This window comes from Crotalus tigris, unplaced genomic scaffold (genome assembly GCF_016545835.1).
Source record: "Crotalus tigris isolate CLP2741 ecotype Arizona unplaced genomic scaffold, ASM1654583v1 scf7180000019301.709862, whole genome shotgun sequence".
Taxonomy (NCBI): Eukaryota; Metazoa; Chordata; class Lepidosauria; order Squamata; family Viperidae; genus Crotalus; species Crotalus tigris.
The window spans coordinates 347,385-369,034 of record NW_024097476.1 but is presented as its reverse complement, the minus strand read 5'-3'; positions in this window follow the sequence as shown (position 1 = coordinate 369,034).

Below are 21,650 nucleotides of genomic sequence, written 5' to 3'. Positions count from 1 at the left end.
GAGAGTTAGATTAGAAGACCTCCAAGTCCCTTCCAACTTGGTTATTCTGTTAAGAAGAAACAATCCATTGAAATTGTATTTTATTTGAATACCATTATATTTAATTAATTCAGTGAAACTGCAATCATGTATAGCATATATTTTGATTAAAGTCAGGACTTAATCCCAACAGATACATTTGTTTTTGTTTTAAGCATCTACTAAAATTGCCTTATTATGCTACTATATATATTACATATTATAGTGGTATAAAATCTAATAGATTATAATATTATTTAAAATCTGATAAGAAACAGCTTTGACTAATAAAATATATCAATTGGTTTTTTCAAAGAAACATTATGCTACTCAATATGAAATTAAAAAATGAACAGATTGAGAATAAAGCTAGAGACAAGAAGAAAAGTTGGTTCAGATTGATAGGCATTCCAACTACTTACATGTCTCCATACAACAAACGATGTCATCATTGATCTGGTTTCATGGCAAAGCTGGATTCTCATATTTAAGGATCGTAAACGCTGGATCTTAACATTGTTGGGCTTCATGTCAATGTATATGCCATTGCCTTTTTTATTCTGGAGATTTTATTTGATTTGTTTCAGAAATTCTAAAATGCCTAGGCACTTAGGATTATAGAAATATATATAGTAAAAAAACCAAATAATCATAATTTCAGAGGTCACATTAACACTGTATATAAGATTGCTTTTTAAATCTTGTTTCAAGTTTTCATGACCAAGCAATTGCTCAAATGAGATTATTTGTTGAATATTATGAAGTCAGACACGATCTACATATTCTTGGACTACACAGTTTAATTAGAAAACAATCACAAAATGAATTTCTCTTCTTCTAATCATACAATAAATGATAGAATAACCCATGCTCCTGGTTTATTTTGTTTGTGATTATTTAGTCTTATTAGAGAAATTAAAATACTTGTCCAGAGAATTGAAAAATACTTCTTAGCTTTAAGCCTTTGCTGAAAAAGTTCATATATAAAACCTTTATCAATTCAAGGGAAAACACCTTTTAAATTTACCCTTAACCCAATAAAGGAAGAAAAACAAACAAACACATGGGCAATGAATTCTATTTGATTCTTGTGGCAATCATAAATAAGGAAACTTTATGTCTTGCTCAACATGAATCAATCATTCCAATGAGATTTTTTTTACATGAAAATTGAACCATGTCTTTCATCACTCTGCAACTGCTGCTCAAATTTACATGTTCCCTGCCATCAGAAAAAGACTGATCTTGTGAAACAAACTGAAAATCAGTTTGGCAACAAAAACTCTAAAGACTTCAGTGAGATCAGCCTCATTGCAGGCATCCTCTGAGCAGAATTTTTGTGACATTCCAACTGATGTTAAAAAATGAAATGGTTCTCCTGGGTCCACTCTACTAGGTTTTAATTTCAATATGCCTGAAAAACAAATGATTTATCAAATAAGACAAATGAAAGAAAATACAGTCCAAAAAGATTAGTGCTTAGATACAACTGAAATATATTAAAGTCTTAACATTTTTAAGCAAAAAGGAACATTTTTAAACACTTGAAGATAACTAATTATCACCTCAGGGGATGAGAAGAATGTGCAAACTATTCTTTCATTTGAGACTCCGGATCTTTTTCTCTAAAATGAATTAAGTACTTTCTAAGCCAAATAAAAATCTGAGCTGTTGATGACATAAGAAAGATATAATTAGTATTGCACTGTAGGGGTACTAAGTTGTTATTCACACCCTCCTGTATTTACATTACTCTAAAGAATGTTGCCACATCTTGTTTTATTTTTCTGTCTGTGGGTATTTTCTTTCTCTATTATGCTTTCCAGTTAAAGTCCTTCTTTTGTTCTGCCTTGCTTAATTAAGGTTTTCAGCTTTTTCCTCATTTGTGTGTTTATTGCTTTTGAATGCACAAAAGTCCTGCTCACATTTTAGTGTGGCATAACATTAAGTGCCTAGAGAGTATAATTTAATACAAAGCAACCTATTGGGTACTCCTGCTCTGATAAAGACAGAGATTTCATTTTCCCATTATATGCTAGGACTGCCTTCACAAAGTGAGATTGTCATGTGAATATTCTACATCACTTTATATCAAAGTAAGAGAAGTCAGGAAGCTGAACATAGAACAATATCAGGCACATTCACTTCTATTCCCTAAATATAATTTCCTTGTTAGCATACATACTTTGTTCATGAACTACCCTCAATGAATTCATAGGAAAGCCTGGAATAACCTGTGTTTACTTCAGCATACACATGCATGTCATGCAAACACAAATACATAATTGGAATGATGCAAGAAAAAGTAATATGGCACTCTAGAAATGCAAATATTATGTGAATTAGTTAAAAGGCAATTGTTGCTTTCTTTGGTTTATTTTTAAATCCAGATTCTTCTATTGTGAATTGCAATTAATAAGCAAACATATTGATAAAAAGAGGGGGGGAAACAAGATTTACTAGAGAGCTATTCAAATATGTTTGCTATTTTGGATCAATCATAGCTTTAAAAATGAGACTTTTGATATCATAGATGAAGACAAAGTTGGTTTTATTAATGAAAGTTCTGCATGGCATGCTTTCTTCAATTAGTAGAATATCATTGTTGAATATTAGAAATCATGATGAATAAATGTCACTGTTTATGTAATAGAAGGCACTGATCCATAAAATATACTTGCTTGTTTTGACAAATAAGCTTCACTACCTGAAAGAATTGCTGGCAACAATGAAAGACAACACATTTATCCTTAAAGAACTAGAAGATGAACCATTCAGAGAAGCCCTGATGATTTAAAAGTCTAGCAATCATCTTATTCCAAATTAGAATTATGGCAGAAACCTTAAGATGATTAAAATTTACTTCTTCCTGTAAAATTCTATTTAGATATTTTTACAGGAAGGAGAATATTACAAAATTTTCATTTCTTAAATGAGAATCTATATCAAGTCATTTTGCATCTTTTAAATACCATTCAGATATAAAAAAACGTAAAGCTATATGTATGTGTCATGTCCTGTCATGGAAATCCTCTATTACATAGATAACTGTCACTGATAGCTACAAAGAATTAAAAAACTCTCTTTTAGTTATTATTTGTTTTGATTAATCTCAGTTTAAGAAAGAAAATAAACTCAGTTTAAAGGAATTATTCTTGTCTTATTAATGCCTCTTTAAATAAGTGATTTATTTTTTTATCCATAACCAAGTCTCCCATTATTGTTAGCTGACAATAGAGATTAGGTAAACAATGAAAAGAATGAGAGAGTAAAATCAGTTATTTTAGGAGCAAGCAACACAGCCTCCTTCTTTATTTCTGAAACATTTAAATAGTATTTAAATGCTGTTAAGATATTTTTAAGGAAACATTGTCTTTACTGAAATTTTTTGTAAGGTATTCTATTTGTCTAATTTATGTTACTAGACACAGGTCTAATTCTAAAGACTCTAATTAGAAATATCTATGTCTAAAATGTCTAATTAGAAATATCTGATTGTGGAGTTCAATATGATCCATTGTTTATTGTTAGAAGTAAAGCTACATTAAAAGCCAGCACCACTTACATTAGAAGCCAGCAACACAATATGACCAAACTATATATTTTTTTAAAAAATGTTGAGGACACATTTCTTCTGTGTAGTATTGTGGCAGAACTGATAAAAGCACTAGATTGCACCTCTCTGCTCCTCTCTTCCTCTCTCTTTGTTTTATCTTTCTTCTCCCAAGAACAGGTTGTGTGTGTGGGGGGGGGGGATCAGACAGCTTTTACTGTTCTGCACACATACTTACATATAGAAAATTGAAGTAGGAATCATAAAGATGATTAGGCTGGCCATTCTCGTAGAGGTAAACATTACTTTTGTTTTGCTATTTAGACTTAGAGAAGTACTACATCTTGGTTCTATCTGCCAGCAGCTAGACTATTCCAATTCAGTTTCAAACAGCTACAAAATACTACTGCTGTTCAAAGCAGTGCCATGTTACTTTGCAGAGTTATTTCAAGCTCAACTGAAAAATGAATTCAATTTTCAGCAGGATATCAAAGTGAAAAGGTGTAGCTTTCTGCCTTGATCCCTAAAGATGAAGCACTAAGGTGGGTCACTATATTTCAGCTGGCTTCTTGCCTTTGCTTTGCTTCACTTCACTGGAAGAATGGGGGGGGGGGGGAAATCCTCTGTGTACATCCTGTGTGTGTCTTAAAAGACTCTCAACAAGCTGAGACTTAGTAAATTCCAAGTGCCTCATTTTTTTCAGAGTAGCCTCAAAATTATCATAACTCTACAAACATTGAAAATTGTTAAGACTATTCAAATAATAAACTTGTTAGCATTTTACAGGTTACAATAAAATTTCTCAAACAACACTGAGATGATCTGAGCTACAAACTACCACTAAATTATAAGTCTATAGTGGAATTGTTAGGGAACTTTCTTCTTTATGTTTCCTTTTTTCCCCAGAGTATGACATGGCTACTGATATAGATGAAGGTATACTAAAGTGGAGTATATCTTTTTTTGTTCATGGGCAGCTTTTCACTAATAGTCATAATATGATTGGAAAACAAGATACCATATTTTTTCCTTTATCAGGGCTACTCCTCAAAATAATTTTAGGGATATATACTGACAGTATATTTTGTACATTTTGTATCATATACGTTAATATAAACAACACATCATATATTTATTTATGTGTAAACTGGCAACGACAACAACAACCTGCCCTCAGTAGCAGTAATATTAGGTCTAGCGTTACGAGGCTATCACATTAGCAAATGATCACTCAGAAATTTGCACCATGACCTTCATGCTAACACAACAACACTCACTGCTGCTGGTGTAAATCAGACCTTGATGCTTGCATAGAAATAGAAGCTATGTTACCTTTCTGCTATGGAAAACAACCGTAGGCAGAAATGTCATTGTCTGTTGCACAGAGCTATTATAAAGCCCATAAATACTAGTCAAATTTGAATTATACTAAATGTGATACTGGTACAAAATAGTGGACAAATAACCCATATGCCATCCTAAGGCCAATAGCATCATCATAAGGGAGCTCTCTTCTGCCAGCAGAATTCTACTAGTATGATACATTACAGTGAGCAGTTTCAATGCAGTACCAATCTATTTTATAGAGTATTTTGCTGAGAAGCAACATTTTGTCATCAGCAATGAACATGCCCTACAATTTGGTTTTATAAAAGATTATGGAAGACCTTCATTTTAATTTATTAACAGGTTTGATCAAATGTTATATGCGGGTTCCAATTTTTTACTAGCCTTGCTAATATTCATTTAGTATACTGCCATCTTTATAATAGTTAAGTGCATTTAAGTAGTGCACTCTCTTCTTCTCTCTGTCCCAAGAATTGTTGAAAGAGAGGAGAAATGAGTGACATATCTGATCATTTCATCAGAAACAAAAGCATTCATCTATAGTAGTACACTAAAGGACTACCAGATTCAGCTGCAGAAATCCAGAGGACCACAAAATGGAAGCAAAAAGTTGCAGTTTTCAATATATTTTTGCTGTCACCTACTACCCATCTGGACTTTTGCCTTCTAGCTCTGAAAGCCCTAGGTTTACAATGTTTATCAAAACTGTAAACTGCCTCATTGTAAAAGCCTCAGGCTGATTTGAAATATTCATGCCAAAAGAGAAAAGGGAAATAATGCAATCTAAAATTAAAGTATATTCAATAAAATGAAACACAAAACCAAATCATTATGTAAATTAGAGCAATTGATCAAAATCTAAAATAATAGGTTTTGTTTTGAATGAAATAAAATTTTATTAGAATGTAGTTTAACATATGATTAAGGTACAATTAAAAGCATGGGAAAATTAATATGACTTTCTCAGGTGACAAAGTGATGTTAATATGGGCAGAGTTTACCTGTCTGGGAAGAATATTTCATAAAGATACCACTGCAGAAAAGTCTATTTCCCTTGTAGAGATTCATCCCAAATCCTTTAGTGGAGAGACCTGGAGGAGAGCTTCTTTAGAAATTCTTAATGTCTGGATAGCTACATGTGGAAGAAATAGCTCCTTTGTGTAACCTGTTTCCAAGGCTTTAAAGGCCAAAACCTGTTCTTTGGGCCCAGAAGTGGGCTAGCAGACAATGTAAATTGTGGAGTAGCAACATAATATGTTCACATTGACCAATCCAAATGAGCAGTCTAAAGTTTCCAGACATTTTCAAAGGCAGTCCTACATACAATACATTGTAATAATCTACTTCAAAAGTTAAAGATTGTGAATAAGTGGTCAAGGTTGTCTCTGATTAGGTAAGGTCATAACCTGGTAAATCAACTGAAGCTGATAAAGACACCCATGATAGCAATGTTCCAATATTTGAGGGGCTGCCACAAAGAAGAGGGGGGTCAACCTATTTTCTAAAGCATCTGAAGGCAGGACAAGAAGCAATGGATGGAAATTAATCAAGGAGAGAATCAACCTAGAATTAAGGAAAAATTTCCTGAGAGTTAGAACAATTAATTAGTGGAATGATTTGCCTTCAGAAGTTGTGGGTGTTCTGACACTGGAGCTTTTAAAGAAGAGATTGGATAACCATTTGTCTGAAATGTTACAGTGTTTTCTGTTTGAGCAGGGGGTTGGACTAGAAAACCTTCAAGGTCCCTTCTAACACTGTTATTCTGTTAAGGCCCGTTCTGTTATGGATCACCTGCAGACCATCAACCTGTTCTTTTAGGATATGTGAACCCATCCCGAACCAGCAGGGTACCACTCAGCTCTATATGTACATCACCAACAAAGTATAACCTTATCTTCTCTCAGGTGAATCTTATGTTATTAGCCATCATCTTGTAGCCCAAGCATGTCTCAAAATGTGAACCATCTCATTTGTAATAGATGAAATCCCTGGATTTCATGTACATGTTAAAAAGTGTAGGGGACAAAATGCAGATCTAAATATCCTACATTTTACATGCAGTAGTGTTACTGCTTTCTGTTTTCCTATTAAAAAGTGGAACAAGGAATTCATGAAATAGCCTTGTACGTTATATGTAAGGCTGCAGCAAACTAGCTAAAAGACTAGTGACCTTGACACAGAACATTCAGTTTAAGATCCTTCCTTGAAAATTCAATGCCATGCAGCTATATCTTAGTAGATCAGAGAAAAAAATATAGCATAAAGATTGCTGGTATATTATACTTTGCACTTCACTCATAACACTGTCCAATAAGATTAACTTAAATCTCTCTCTCTCTCTCTCTTTCTGTTTTTCTTACTTCATATGTAAATTATGAAAAAGTATAATTGGAACAATTCATTATGTATATATCTTGGTAAGAATTATCATTTAAATTAATTATTCTAAAAACAGCTTTGTATTATACCACATTTCAAATTATTATTATTTTTTACAACAAAATGCAGCTGAGAAAAAATATAATCTAGTTTATTAAAAAGGTAACTTTTCCATTATTGAGCAATTATATGCAATTTTGATAAGCATGTAAGTAGATAGTGTCATTTGATAAAAAGAAGCTATCAATTACTGTGAATCAATCAATGTTGTAAATATCACTGCATGGTTCTATTTGACAATGAGAAATCAAAAAGAGTGATAACTTTAATGTGTTTATGGCAAAGGTTTCTTCTGAATTATTATAGTAGAAGATAACACTGTGTAAAAGTCTACATGCAAAATTATCTTAAAATAACATGGAAGAAACTATATTTTTCCACATCACAACAAGTTTGATTGTGTTCTATTTAGTAGATTATGGATAAAACTGAGTTGAAGCAATTCTGGAATGAGATATTTATTTACTGATTGATATTTATAAGCCACCCACTTTAGATAATACTTGTATTTTATAGAGTTGCATGAGACTGTCAAAGAATAATAGTGAAAGAAAAATGATAAAATCTTGGTGACCAAGAAAAAGAAATATGTAAATGAAGTAATAAATTCAATGAGAAGATTAACAATTTGTTAAGTCTATATAGATGAAATAACTGGGACAAGATATTAAAATATGGATTTTATTTCATTTGATTTGCTTATGGGATGGCCGGACAATTTGCACAATGTATAAGTGTGAAAAATGCATCTGTAGGTAATAAGAAAAATGTTATTATTGCTTCCCTATGCAGAAAGCATGTACTATTACTGAATGCAAAAAAAAATTAGCTGAGCCTACCTGCAAAAACTTTTAGGAAAATATTAATTAGGTGGGTGCAAGAAATTGATTAAGAAATGATGAAGTAAGGTGAATATGCTTGAATTGTGGAATGTTTTTGCAACTAAACAGTTGAAAATTGGTTGCTGAATGCATTAGTGAATAAATATGAAAAAGTAATGCATGTTTGATAATAAATAGAATGTTGAATTATTCAGCTTTGAACAGAAAAGACAAGGATTTGTGATGTTTGTTGTTTAAATGTATGGCTTAAATGGGTACATGTGTAAAGAATATTTGTGACAACAATTAGAAATTTATTGGCTTGGGTATTAATGTAATATACTTCTGTGACAAGGTAATGTATTGGCTGAAGACCCAAGTGATTTGCACTGAATTTTTAGATATATGATATGTTGCAACATGGAGTTTGATCTAAACATTAGTATATTAAGGACCAAGGTAGATGCAATTAGCAATAAAATAAAAGTAAGTGAATAATTGTTAATTCTATATGACTGGTAAAAATTAAACCAAGCAGATGAATTTGTGTTCCTTGCTGAATTTAAATTTAAAGATGCACAAATGCTGGCAGAAAGATAACATATAACAATTAGTCTGATGCAATGAGTGAAAGTTTGTTCAAACAAGCCACACACCATCCTTACTCTTTCTCTGGCCTGACACTATTTAGCCAGAAAGATAACGGAGTGATAGGTATGTATGTTGCAGAAAAGTTCTGGGAAGCTTGAATTATCTATTCTCAGGGATATAAAATTTCTTGACACATATATCTAGAAATATAGGGGAATTCCATAATGTGTGTTATGATAACTTTCTCTGCAGGTTTTTAAAGGGTCATATTTATTGAATAATATATACGTAGTGGTTTTTCTTTGCTTGTGTGCATATGTGTATGTCCAACTCAGTCTTGCCTTCTGTTGACTGCCTGGAACAGTTCCTACTGTTTTCTTAGTACGTTTTTCAGAAGTGGTTTGTCATTGCCTGTTTCCTAGGACTCAGGGAAAGTGACTGGCCTAAGTGTCTATGGAGATTTTCAGTCATCCAGCTCATGGTTGTTCCAAAAGTATTTTTTCAAGAGGCAGCTGGACTTTCTTTGTTTTTCCTTAAGATGTTTTGCTTCTCATCCAAGAAGCTTCTTCAGTTCTGGCAGTCAGAACTGAATAGATTTTATTTTATTTTTAAAATTTATAAGCCGGCCCACTCCTGAAGGACTCTGGGCGGCTAACAATAAAAAACACATAAAACATAACAAAACAACACTACAAAAACAATCATCCAGGGGTAAGGTTTTATAAACCCCAGGCCTGCCGGAAAAGCCAGGTCTTAAGTAGCTTACGGAAGACCAACAGGGTGGGAGAGGTCCTAATCTCCGGGGGGAGCTGATTCCAAAGTGTGGGCGCCATCACAGAGAAGGCCCTCCTCCGCGGCCCCGCCAAATGGCACTTCTGGGCCGACGGGGCCTGAAGGAGGCCCAGCCTGTGGGATCTAACCGGACGTAGGGAACTATGAGGTAGTAACTAATTAACTATGAGAAGAGAAATATCTTCAAGGGAAAACTAAGAAAGTACAGTTGCCTCTTGAAAAAGCACCTTTGAGATGACCAGCCTAAGGTTAGTTACCCAGCTGACTTATTACCTAAAACAGGACTAAAGCTTGTAATCTTGTTTCTAGCCTGATGCCTTAATCTCTATCCCAAACTGACTCTCTTGGTTTTAATTTAGAAAATAAATACAGTAAGTGGCATTCAGTCATTTGACATTATAGAATGATTTAGTTTCACAACTTCAGAACTTGTTAAAATAGATAATTTTGATATAATTTTGGAATAATCACAGCATCATCTGTCAAATGTGCCTGGATGTTAGCTACCCACATTTTTACTTCCTCACTTTAACACACAGCCTAACAAGCAGCAAATGTCCCCCCCCCCCCAAAATGGCAGGTATCACTTTTTTAGAGAAAATTGCACATTATTAACAGGAAGCCTGCTGTGTGGGTAAGCTTAAAGTTCAGATGGCTGATCTGCATGATCAAAAACACTGCATGAGTGAATCCAATTTAGAACTAAGTTTTAAAAAGGGGGTATTTTAATTATTTTTCAGGCATTGTTTTAAAAGAGTGCCAAGTTATTCACCAGTGAGAGATAGTAATATGTCCTTAAGGTAATATTTTCTCAGCACGTAACTAGATCTTAAGGGCTATGAGGGCATATCATTGTAACATTGTCTTATTCAGTAGATGGTCCCCAACTGTTTGAGATCTTTATAGAACTGTTCACAAGAAAATCTTTAAACATTTAAAAAGCTTGCAAAAAGGAGGTGGAAAATGAGAGAGAATAAAAAAGACGTATGTTTTCAACATTAAGAGGCTTTGTGAAGAGGGGATCTTTCTATCTCCCCAACCCATATTTTGAAGGCCAAACAAATGGTCCAGCCTATTTCATATTTCCTGTTCTTCAAAGCAAGGTTGTTTTTGTTTTAATGAAAAAGGAATATAATTTTTACAGCATATACTGTATATTTGTGTGCTTTGCTTAGTTTTTGTAATTAAAACTGTAATTTTTACAAATTCCCTATAGTACTTTTTCTAGACTTTCTCAAGCCAATTAAGAAACTAATTCTCAAACTAATTAAGAAAATGGAACGAGCTAGTTACTTCGATGTTAGTTCCACAGGTCATGTTGCAAGCTGTAACTCCAGTTTTATCATTAGTTTTGGTCATAAATAATAATATAAAATCCTGTAGTCTTTTATACTTAACTGTACTGCTTTATCCCTTAATATATGACTACCAAATCTGAGATAAAAAATCTAAAAGACTAGAAGGTAAGAAGGAAATATATACAACTCTTTTTGCAATACAGATTTAAATGTTCTAGCTTAGAGGAAGCAGCAAATGGAAACCCTGACGGCTAGGAATTGTAATGTAGTTATCACATATGAGGTTATAGAATATAGTAATTCAGCTTGGAATTACAATGTAAGAAAAAGTATATAAATTTAAACTGACCATTACTAAACAATGGATTAACTAAAATATCTACATGGAATAGAATATGACATACCCACATAGGCTGCCATCAAATATTACTCAGTATCTTAGAGCTAATTGTTATCTTTCTGCTCAACCTATTTTACATGCAAATTGGGTAAAAATCAAAAGAAAAGGTGGAAGGGTAAGCAGTGGTGGGATTCAAATATGTGAACAACCGGTTCTCTGTGTGGATGCCGCTTCTGGAAGTCCATTCTGGACCTGGGCAACAAAACATTAGCTACCAGTTCTGTTGAACTGGTGTGAACTGGCTGAATCCCACCACTGTGTGTAAGCCTTGCTCTAATGCAAGAAAAGAAAGAAGAAAAGAAACAACCAAAGATAAACAAATTTTTAAAAAAGCAGTATGATGAGAGTTAGAAAATATTCTTATATATTCAACTTCAGCCAAAACTGTATGTAAAAATATGCTACTATTAAGGACATTGGGGTCTATCAGACTTCACATAGCAATCTGCTCTTTCTTTCTATGACTCTCATTTCCTTTCTATAACTAGCTAACAGCAGAAGCTTCACAAATTCATCCTAGGTAGGTTGGCTATTTTATTGTAATCAAGCTCTCAAGTGCATATGCATTTCAGTGTATATAATTTATATATAAATGTACCAATTTGTGAAGCAATCAAGCTAACTCTTTTAGAAAAACCCTATGTTATGCTGTAGAATAAAAGTCTATTTTCAGGTTGGCTTTTCTAATTTAAGAGTCCTTGAATATATAGGAATATATATTGTATAAACATACGTGAATCAACTCTGATTCAACACCAACTGAAAGTGAAAGATTATTATTATTCAAGATTCAAGACCAACCTGATTCAGTTCAAAGTGGATTGGGATTCAATATTTGATTTTTTAAAATCAAATTTTGTCATAATATAATTAAAATCTTAAGCTGTTTTTTCCTGGAAGAGAAATATAACAATGTAGCCTGAATATTATTCATTAGAGGACATTAGCACTATACTTTTCAACTGAATTCAGTCAAGTGTTAACTGAAATACATTTCTCAAAATATTCTTCTTTAGAGCAGTTTTAGAGAAAAGGAGTAGACAACAGAAATGTTTCCAACACTCTAGCAAAAAGTCTATAGATAAGTTAAGCAAACTTTTCACAATTTTTTCTTGGTTACCAAGTTTGATGAGATACTCTTTAAAAAGACAACAGATTTCTCCTTGTTGGATAGGGTGCTTTCTGCTTCTGAGCAGTAGTTTTCTGAGGTAACAAGAGAATTCTCATAGCTGGTTGGTAAACCTTAAAAGGGTATCTCCATTGCTTGCATAAATGTACAGGGATAGTAGTTTGCTTTCAATAATCTATGTTTATTTGAAAGAGGGTAGAGCCAGGATGGGAGATGAAACATGGGGTTCTCAGAAATAAGGAAGCCATAAACAGAGGTTGGAATAATTTATTGTCTTTTCCATAACACAGCTATGTTAGAATAACAGAGTTTAGATTAATGCATGTAAATATTAACCTCCTTGTCAAGAGACTTAAACTTGTCTCAATCAAACATAATTTAAAAGTAAGTTCAGCTTTAAGTCTCTATTTAGAATTCTAAGTCATGAGTTGTGCTCTCAATTGTCATAACCTGCATAGAAGTATAGCATTTTAAAAGTAATAGGGAACAAAGTTAAAGCCACTGGATGACCACAATAACATTGGAAACTAGAATAAAATGAAAATGACATTAGCCTTATAACCTCCGTAGGACGCTACAGATAGAGAATGTAATGGTGTGTATTTCAGTATGTTTATTATACCCCTCAGTGCCACTCACCATTCTGCATAAATGGAACTGAAATTGTGTTTAACATTAAAAAACAGTAGAACATTGAAACTGCAAAGTATTTTAAAGTATCTTGAGCTGACGTGATTTAATAGGAGAATTTGATCAGTAAAGGAGAATATTTGTAGCTCAGGGTTGAAATGAGTTTCATTATTTAGTTTGTGTAATGAAATGTCTGCAAGAAAACAACCAAATTCATAAAGCAGCAAGGATTCCTCAATTTGACTTTTTTTTTATTGAATCAAAGCATTCCTTACAAGACTTGCACAACCATAAGATGAAACCTGATGGAGTTCTTGAAAGTTTTGAAACAATCAATGTTACTTTTTCTTAGGAAAGCCTTATAATCATATTAGAATTTCACATTGTATTATTGTAATATCGACTGGTTTGTATGGTTAATTATAAAATATTTATATGCCATACATTTCTGTTCCTATTTGGCATATCAAACAATATCTGTACTTAATTAATTATATATAATTAAGTAATTATACATACTAACATAAGAAAAACACAAGAAAGGCCTTGGACCAAGTAAAAAGAATGTATCCATTCTTTTCTTTTTTTAAAAAACAAATTGTATTGGTTTTTTTATTCTTAGAACAAAGTGCTTGAGACACACCGTGGTGCTGGGGTAATCAAACATCCAGAAATAAAACCATATATGAATAACTCAAATCACTACATTAAATATTCCCTCTCTATTTCCCTCAATTAACCTAATACATGTAAAATAATCCATTTCTAATTTAAATTTCTAAAAATCCTAAACCTGTTTTTAGAGCTTTGTGAATTTACAATTAGCATAATCAAGTTTGACTTTAAAAAAACAAATTATCAATTCAGGTATCCCTTCCAAATATATTCTAGATCTCAATCTCTTAAAACCTTAATTTTATCACAAATCTCATTTATTTCTTCTTCCACTACATAATATATCTCCTAATTAAAGTAAAATATTGGTCTATCATATACATATATAATCCATCAATCAAGCAATCTCTTTAAGATAACAAAATAACAAGATAATATCAGACCTTAAATCATTTCAGCCCATTGGGCCGAATTCAAATTTCATCCAGTTAATTATCATACCTAATAATGTCCATATTATCAGACAAGAACATCATCTTGCTAATCTAACCTACTAAATTAGTTATTAAATCAATCCATATCTAAAACACCTCTTCAGTTTTCTTCATTCCATTACATAATAGTTTTCATACAAATAAACCTATTATTCCAAAGAATACATTCTTAATCTATTTAAAATATATATTCTAATAATCACCCATTTTTCTCTTACTTCTAACTCTAAATCTTAATCCTTAAATCAATCCATAATTCTACAGTGCCTTTAATCCATCACATATAATTTTGAAATTAACTTTTCAGTCTTATTCTGGCCTTTTTTTTGTGCCAGCAAGGTTTCCATAACAAAGCTTCCCTTTCAGTCAATAAGTCTCTCTTTATTGCTTGTAGTATCATTTGAGACAGTAAGAAGTATCCCGTCTTCTGCATTGGGCATCTATTTCTTTTATTCTTAAAGCTTCGTTGCTTTAAAGGCTCAAATCTCAGTCTTTGATTTTTCTGATCCTCAAAGGTATAGATGAAATGCTTGTAGGGTAAAATAAATTCTCTTTGGTCTCAATTAAATCCTCTTCTAGTATGTTTTGGTGTATAGAATGGTCAGATGTTGTCTGAAAGTCAGTTTAAAGATTTGGAATATGACTTCTGACTCTTAATTCTGTAGAAATCCCTTTCATTGTAGCACATATTTCTTCAGTAGCCTCGGAGATCTTTTCCAATATAAGTTTATAGTTTAATTGTGAATAAGGTTTCTCCATTTTAATAATAATTGAAGAGAGTCCCTTTTTTTTTCTTTTAGTGGAGGCTATATTCAATAAGAGTAAAGCAGTATCCACCCCCACAGTTCCCATAGCTGCATCCGCTTATCTTTTCTCTTCAAAAGTCCATCTCATCTCCAAACAGTAACCAGGAGTTGCAATATTAACTTTTTGCCAGTAGATGTCCTTAGTAGGTTAAAAAATCTTTTCCAGACACAATTTTTCCCCTTTTTCTATCTTTTAGAGAAAAAGGTGGGAAAAGAAACAATCTTCCAGTATAGTATGATAATAGAACTCTTTAAAAAAGTTTTTTTCTGTACCCCAAAGTAGATAAGAATAAAGTTTAGTCTTTAAATTTTTTTCTTTTAACCTTTTTGTTTAGCGCTTTTCTTCCCACACATACCAAAGCTGCTTTTTCAAGACGGGGAAATGATTCCAACAGAGCTTTTACAGGCAAAAAAAAAGAGAACAAAGTAGGGTGAAGAGAGGAGGAGAAGGGGTCTCACCCGGATCATCCGCGGTGGGTCTATTCATACTTAGATGTTGCTGTGACTTTCGGCTGGTGCAGCAGAGTAATCGGCCATCTTACAGGACGATCTTTTGCTCTGTCGGCCCTCAGGAAATAGCTGGAGCCATGAGAGAAGCTGCCGCCTCCCCCCCGCATTCTCCAGCAAGCCTCCTTCTCGGTGGTCGCCCCTCCAGGGCGACTTTCGACTCACAAGGGGTCTACCGGCAAAGTCTCCAAACACGACTGAGTCACTGCGATCCGGAACCGGAAGTCAGAATGTATCCATTCTTAATTATTGCAGTGCTCTGAGGATATGTAACTGCTTGGATGTTGGTAGTTTAAAACAAAAGACGTCAAGATGTCAGTTTACGCCTACTAATTATCAGTTGTTTAGTTTTGAGCTCATTTTAAATTGGTTATAATAGAAGAAAATAAATTTTTGGTTATAGTGTTCCTACAATGGCCTGGGCAAAATTTCAAGGAGAAAGCAAGTGGCAGGCCTTTTATTGTCAAATAAATATGAACATTCACAAAAATTTGCAGCTGGTGAATACACAATATATGTGAAAGAAATTACATCTTATTACATTTCTAAATCATCTTTAAACAATTGGTTTTCCTTTAAGCTACCTTTGCTGGTTTTAACATTATTATGTACATTCATTTCAAAATAATAGTCAAGTATATGTACTATGATTTGTGCAACTGCAATTCTTAAATCTCTTAATTTAAGGTCTGTTGTGTTGCACCAATTTAGCATGGTATGCACCATTCATAATAAAATTATACTTAATTAAACAAGATTGAAATGCCATGATCTTATTAATAGGTGTTAGCCTTTTCAATTGTGTCTTGTAATTCAGTTAATCATGCTACATCTATGGTGTATGAAGTGTTTGCACTTGGCAAATTTTACATACTTATATGCTAATATAAATTTACCATTAGGAAAAATGGGAAGGGATATTTGCTTATGAGAAAAGCTTGTTTTTGTTTCTCCTCCTGCAAAAAAAATAATTGGTTCAAAGTGGATATTAAAGTTGCTCAAGACCAAATGAAAGATTTAACACTCTGGATAAAGCTTTATGCCTGAAGATCTGGAAGACTGACTGTGTTAGCCTCCAGGCAGCTTAAGGACAACAAAACAGTTCTAATCACTTTTGTACAACATCTTAAAAATCAGCATGCATCCATCAGCTAACAAAAATATTGAATATAAAACCAATTGAATGTACATAGAGGCTATATGACTTTCAAAACAAATTCAAAATTATAGTTGATGGTAATATTTGAAGAAGAATTACAGACAATTGTTATTATCTGAAACAAAATAGCCTTAGGAACAGGTTCATTAATAGCAGAAACTAGGAAAAAGGGAAGGAAGGAAGGAAGGAAGGAAGGAAGGAAGGAAGGAAGGAAGGAAGGAAGGAAGGAAGGAAGGAAGGAAGGAAGGAAGGAAGGAAGGAGAAATTTTAGGGGACCCAAGTGAAATTCAACCACACAGGGCAAATAAATATACCCTGGTCTATCAATGCTAATATATTTAAATATTGATAAAACCTTTTTAAATATGGCATTTATGGTATCAAAGCAGGGAATCAATTTTGAAATATCTCTGGAACTGGTAATGAATTAATTTATTATTTGAACTACAAAAATATGGCAGAAGAAAATGAAAGACAATGAAGAAAAAAAGCTGAAACCCAATAATTTAATATTCTTCACTCTATCTACACGATCGTTTTTTAAAAAAACGTGAGAAAGACTTGCTGCAGTTTACTTCTGTAGGGGTTTGAAATGAGCTGTCATTTGCCAACTCTATTCATGTTTAGTTTTCTTGCACTATTGAAAGTCTATTTTATTGATCTATTTAAATTGATCCAAGCAGAAGTGGCTTCCTGGTCCCCACTTTAATTTACACATTTTGTGAATCCTTCACTTATTTCATCTCAGCAAGATTATGGTTTTGATTCCACAGGCTATTATTTATTAGCTACCCAATAGTCAAGGCTTAAATAGATTCCTCTTACTTTGTTGCAAGAATTGCAATAGAAATAGATTAAAATTCTCCTTTTAATCGACACAAATCTTACTTTCTTTATGTTTATTACAATCTCAATAGCTTCTCTTGCCTAAGCAATCCTAAACAACTCTCAACCTGCCTAATATCCCAAGTTAGTTTTATGTTACGTTAAATTACATTATATTACTATTTGTACTTTACAGGGATTGATTTTGCACAATCTGCTTTGGATTTTATTTTTTTTTCTTTAATTAGACACAATAAATTTTATTTCAATGCACTATAAACTTGCTTCCCCGCAATTAACTGATGACAAAGGTTATAGATAGCAACTGCCTAAGGCAGGGGTCTTCAAACTTGGCCCTTTTCTGACTTATGGACTTCAATTCCCAGAATTCCTCAACCAGGCACGCTGGCTGAGGAATTCTGGGAGTTGGAGTCCACAAGTCATAAAAGGGCCAAGTTGAAGACCCCTGGCCTAAGGTCACCCGCTGCTATGGGTCACTCACTGCTATGTTCGGGAATGCACTTCTCCCTGAGATCTGAATGGTCCACACAGTAACTGTTCTTCATAGGAGCCTTGACCTCTTTGCCCATACTTCATTTTATCTGGCTGTTGCTATTACCATAGTTTATCATTTATTGCTTTTACTGTACTTTCTGTGTTTAATTATTTTAAGCTCAGAATCATTAAGAGCCAGGCATCATGCAAGTTTAGATGATGATGATGATGATTTTATTTAGCATAAACAATAAGATCATGAATTAATGTTTATGGAGAAGTACAGTGGATGATATTGGCATAAACTGATTTTTAGCAATCTTTCTTTTCCTTTCCCTTTCTTCTAATTCTCTTTACATTACTTTTTTTTTGCTGTGCATTGCATGTTATTGTTATTCAAAAATGGAATAGCATAAATGAATGCATGTATCAGTTTTTGTACTATAGCTATGAAAATCCCAGTTACTAAATATATTAACTACCTACTTAGTAACTGTAATATATACCATTTTAGAAAGCAAATGAATGTGACAAGAAGTCAAAGAATATAGTTTCCAGCAAAGGTTCACAAAGGGAACATGGCAATGCTTGCAAGAAAGAAAGAAGAGAAGAAAGAAAGGATGGGGGAACTGAAGAGTTTTGCTACTTTATGGGAGGCTCAGGTTGTCAATGCTTAATTATACCACTCTCCCAGCAATGCTCCAGGAGATGTACTCTCTATTTGACCTGAATATGACTATTCATGAATGCCAACTTTATGAAGCAAGACATTGAAATGAAAGTTGATGAGGCAATGACCTACTAAAAGACTAGAGATAAAATAGAATCTGTAAGAATCTTTTATGTTCATTTTTATGTTTTATTTTAAAGCAAAATCTGGGGATCAGTTTTTGCTAGGGATCAGAGGCTATACAGGTGGTATGAATATGTCAATACTTGTTTGTATAAGAAAAATGCATTTGTCTGATTGGCTGTAATAAGTTACTTTTAGCATGTATCTGAAAGGCATATACAATATATGAGGCATATATAATAAATACAATATGGAATCTATTTTGAAGTTTGAATGTAGCTGTATTTATATTTCATTATTTCATCTGAAATTTAGTTCAAGGGTTAAGAATGATAGTCTTCTTTATATCTTACCCAGGCTGAATTAATTAAGTTTACTTTGGCAGATATTTTTTACATTGTGAATAAAGTAGCATTTTGTTATTATTCTTTTATTGCTCTTGTGCTACTTAATATTCTGTCTTGTATTTTTATGATTTCAAAAGACACACTTTTTGTTATTTCCCTTCTATCTTCTTTGTGGTTACTAGTTAATTGGTATCCACTAACTGTTTTCTCAGTTTCCATGGTATTTTCCCTGAGGCTATAATATGTAAGTCTTGCTATTCTTAACTATTAACAATATTACCACTGGGAATGAAAGTAGTCTTTAGTTATCAGGTTCTTACTGATTGTAATATTGTGCCCTAGAGGTGATATTTAGAAGGGAGTTGGTGAAAGTCAGTATTCCCCCTATGAATGTAAAATATTTTACATGGAACAGCTTCCATTGAGAAGATAGTTAGACTTTAATGCTGCATGGCTACTTATTATCATGGAAAGCCAATTACTCTTTATCTACACCCAATAAATTAGCAATAGAAAACATTGTTTAAAAAGTAGTTATGCTACATAAAGTTGCATAGAAACAGGAGTAGTTATATTTTCTTAAAAAGACTTCAGATTTTGAAATCCATACTAAATAATATGAAAGAACTAAGGTATCAGTATGATTTTTTTTTCCAAAAAACGAGAGAAGTCTTGACATTACAAGACATTGAAATGTACTCGGTAGCTTGCATTATCAGCAGGTTCATCGATAGTGGGGTAGGATAGCAGCAGCCACCATCAAGACTTTTTTGACATTAGAGAAGGCCCTGATTATAAAAGTACAAGTTAAGGGCAATGTCCATAAAAATGTCATTAAAAAATAGCATTTTTTCCTATTATAAAAAAATGGACAAAATTTGGTTTAGTCCTCAATTTAAACTAAATCAAAATATTGCACACTTTGCAGAGTAAAATATATCTCCAAGATTCCTTCTTATTACACACATCTCAGATAATTCAATACATTGCATTCTTAACAGATGGCTAAGGCCAAGCTATCTAGCATAGAATCTAATTCCTGGCAATTAATTTTATTTTATGGGCGCAAAATCAATCACCTACAGGGATTTAGCACAAAACAACCTTTAATCTAAATAGCATGGCACTGTATTTAGCAAGCTGCTCTATGTGGGTATCTCTTTTGATTTCCTTCCAGCCATGAGATTTGATAAAGCAAAGGCTATCAAACAAAAACAACAATATATGAAACTTTGAAACAATCTAGCAGCTACCCCAAGGTAATATTTTATAATGAATTAAGGAAACTGCATCCTGCACCATAACTACACAAGTTATTTTATTTCCAAAGTAAAATGGGCTTTGTCTAGAGCAGGGGTGTCAAACTGCATCATAGCAAAACCGCACTCACCCCATTGCCAGCAATGTCAAAAAAAAGTCACGAAACTTCATGACACATCATGTGATGTTGCGAGTTTGACACCCCTGCTCTAGATCAATGCATTTCAAACTATCTATGGTGATTTTTTTAAAAAAAAGGTCCAATTGATCACAAGTCAATACTTTTGTAAAGTACAATAAAATTAATTAGAAAAATGAAAACAAAGCAAAAACTATGCAAAATACAAGCCCAATGTTTATTATTATATTCAAAAATATACAATTATATTTCAATAACTATAATCAGATCAAACATAATATAGGGGAAAAAAGAATTATAAAAGATGCACATGTTCATTGAAAGTGTGCCTGTGGGTTATTAATATAGAAAATCACTATTATACTCTTTTGTTGTTTACTGATGGTAGCTAAAAAAACAGTTATGAGTGAAATTATACGTTCACATATAAAAATCTGCTGTATACCCAAACATCAGACAAAATTCTGTATATCAATATTTAATGTTTTTAATGTGAGGATTGAGTTTAGACTTTGCTTATTCATTTATCTTTTATAATAAATAAAATATTATTAAATACCGGTAGTTGATTTAGGCTGGATTAATGAGAACTCTCCTCAAAGGACATAATTAATTTGTATATGTTTTGTTTAATAACATACATAGTACAAACAACAGAAAAAGGTATTACAGCAATGAAACATATCTATGAATTTATCTTATAAATTTCTTGATTTTATGAGGTTTTATTAACTTACCATTCACATCGTTTTTTAAGCAAATTTTCAATTTCTCTTCCCAGATCTTCTTTTCTAAACTCCTGTGGAATGTCTGTTGAAATACATATTTCTGTGTAATTCTGTTTCAGGTGTTTATAGTCTGGATTCTAGTCTTATCATTTTTGACCTTTGGATTTTATAGTCTGAAGCATTTCTTGTTCCCTTTGTGCCAGTTTTATTTTTTTCTTGTGCTGTTCTATTTTAACTGTTAGTTTCTCATTCTTGTCACTGATACCAGTTTTAAAAGTCATTTTTTCTTCTAAATCTTTTATTTAATTATGCTATTTTTAACATTTTAAATTTTGGAATTTAGTTATTGCCGAAATTACTCAGTTTGCTTATGAATAAATCTTTTTTTCCTCTTTGTGAGAAAAAAATAGATAAATCAGATTTCTGAACCTCTTCCATGTTCTATGTTCTTCTTTTACTGTTTT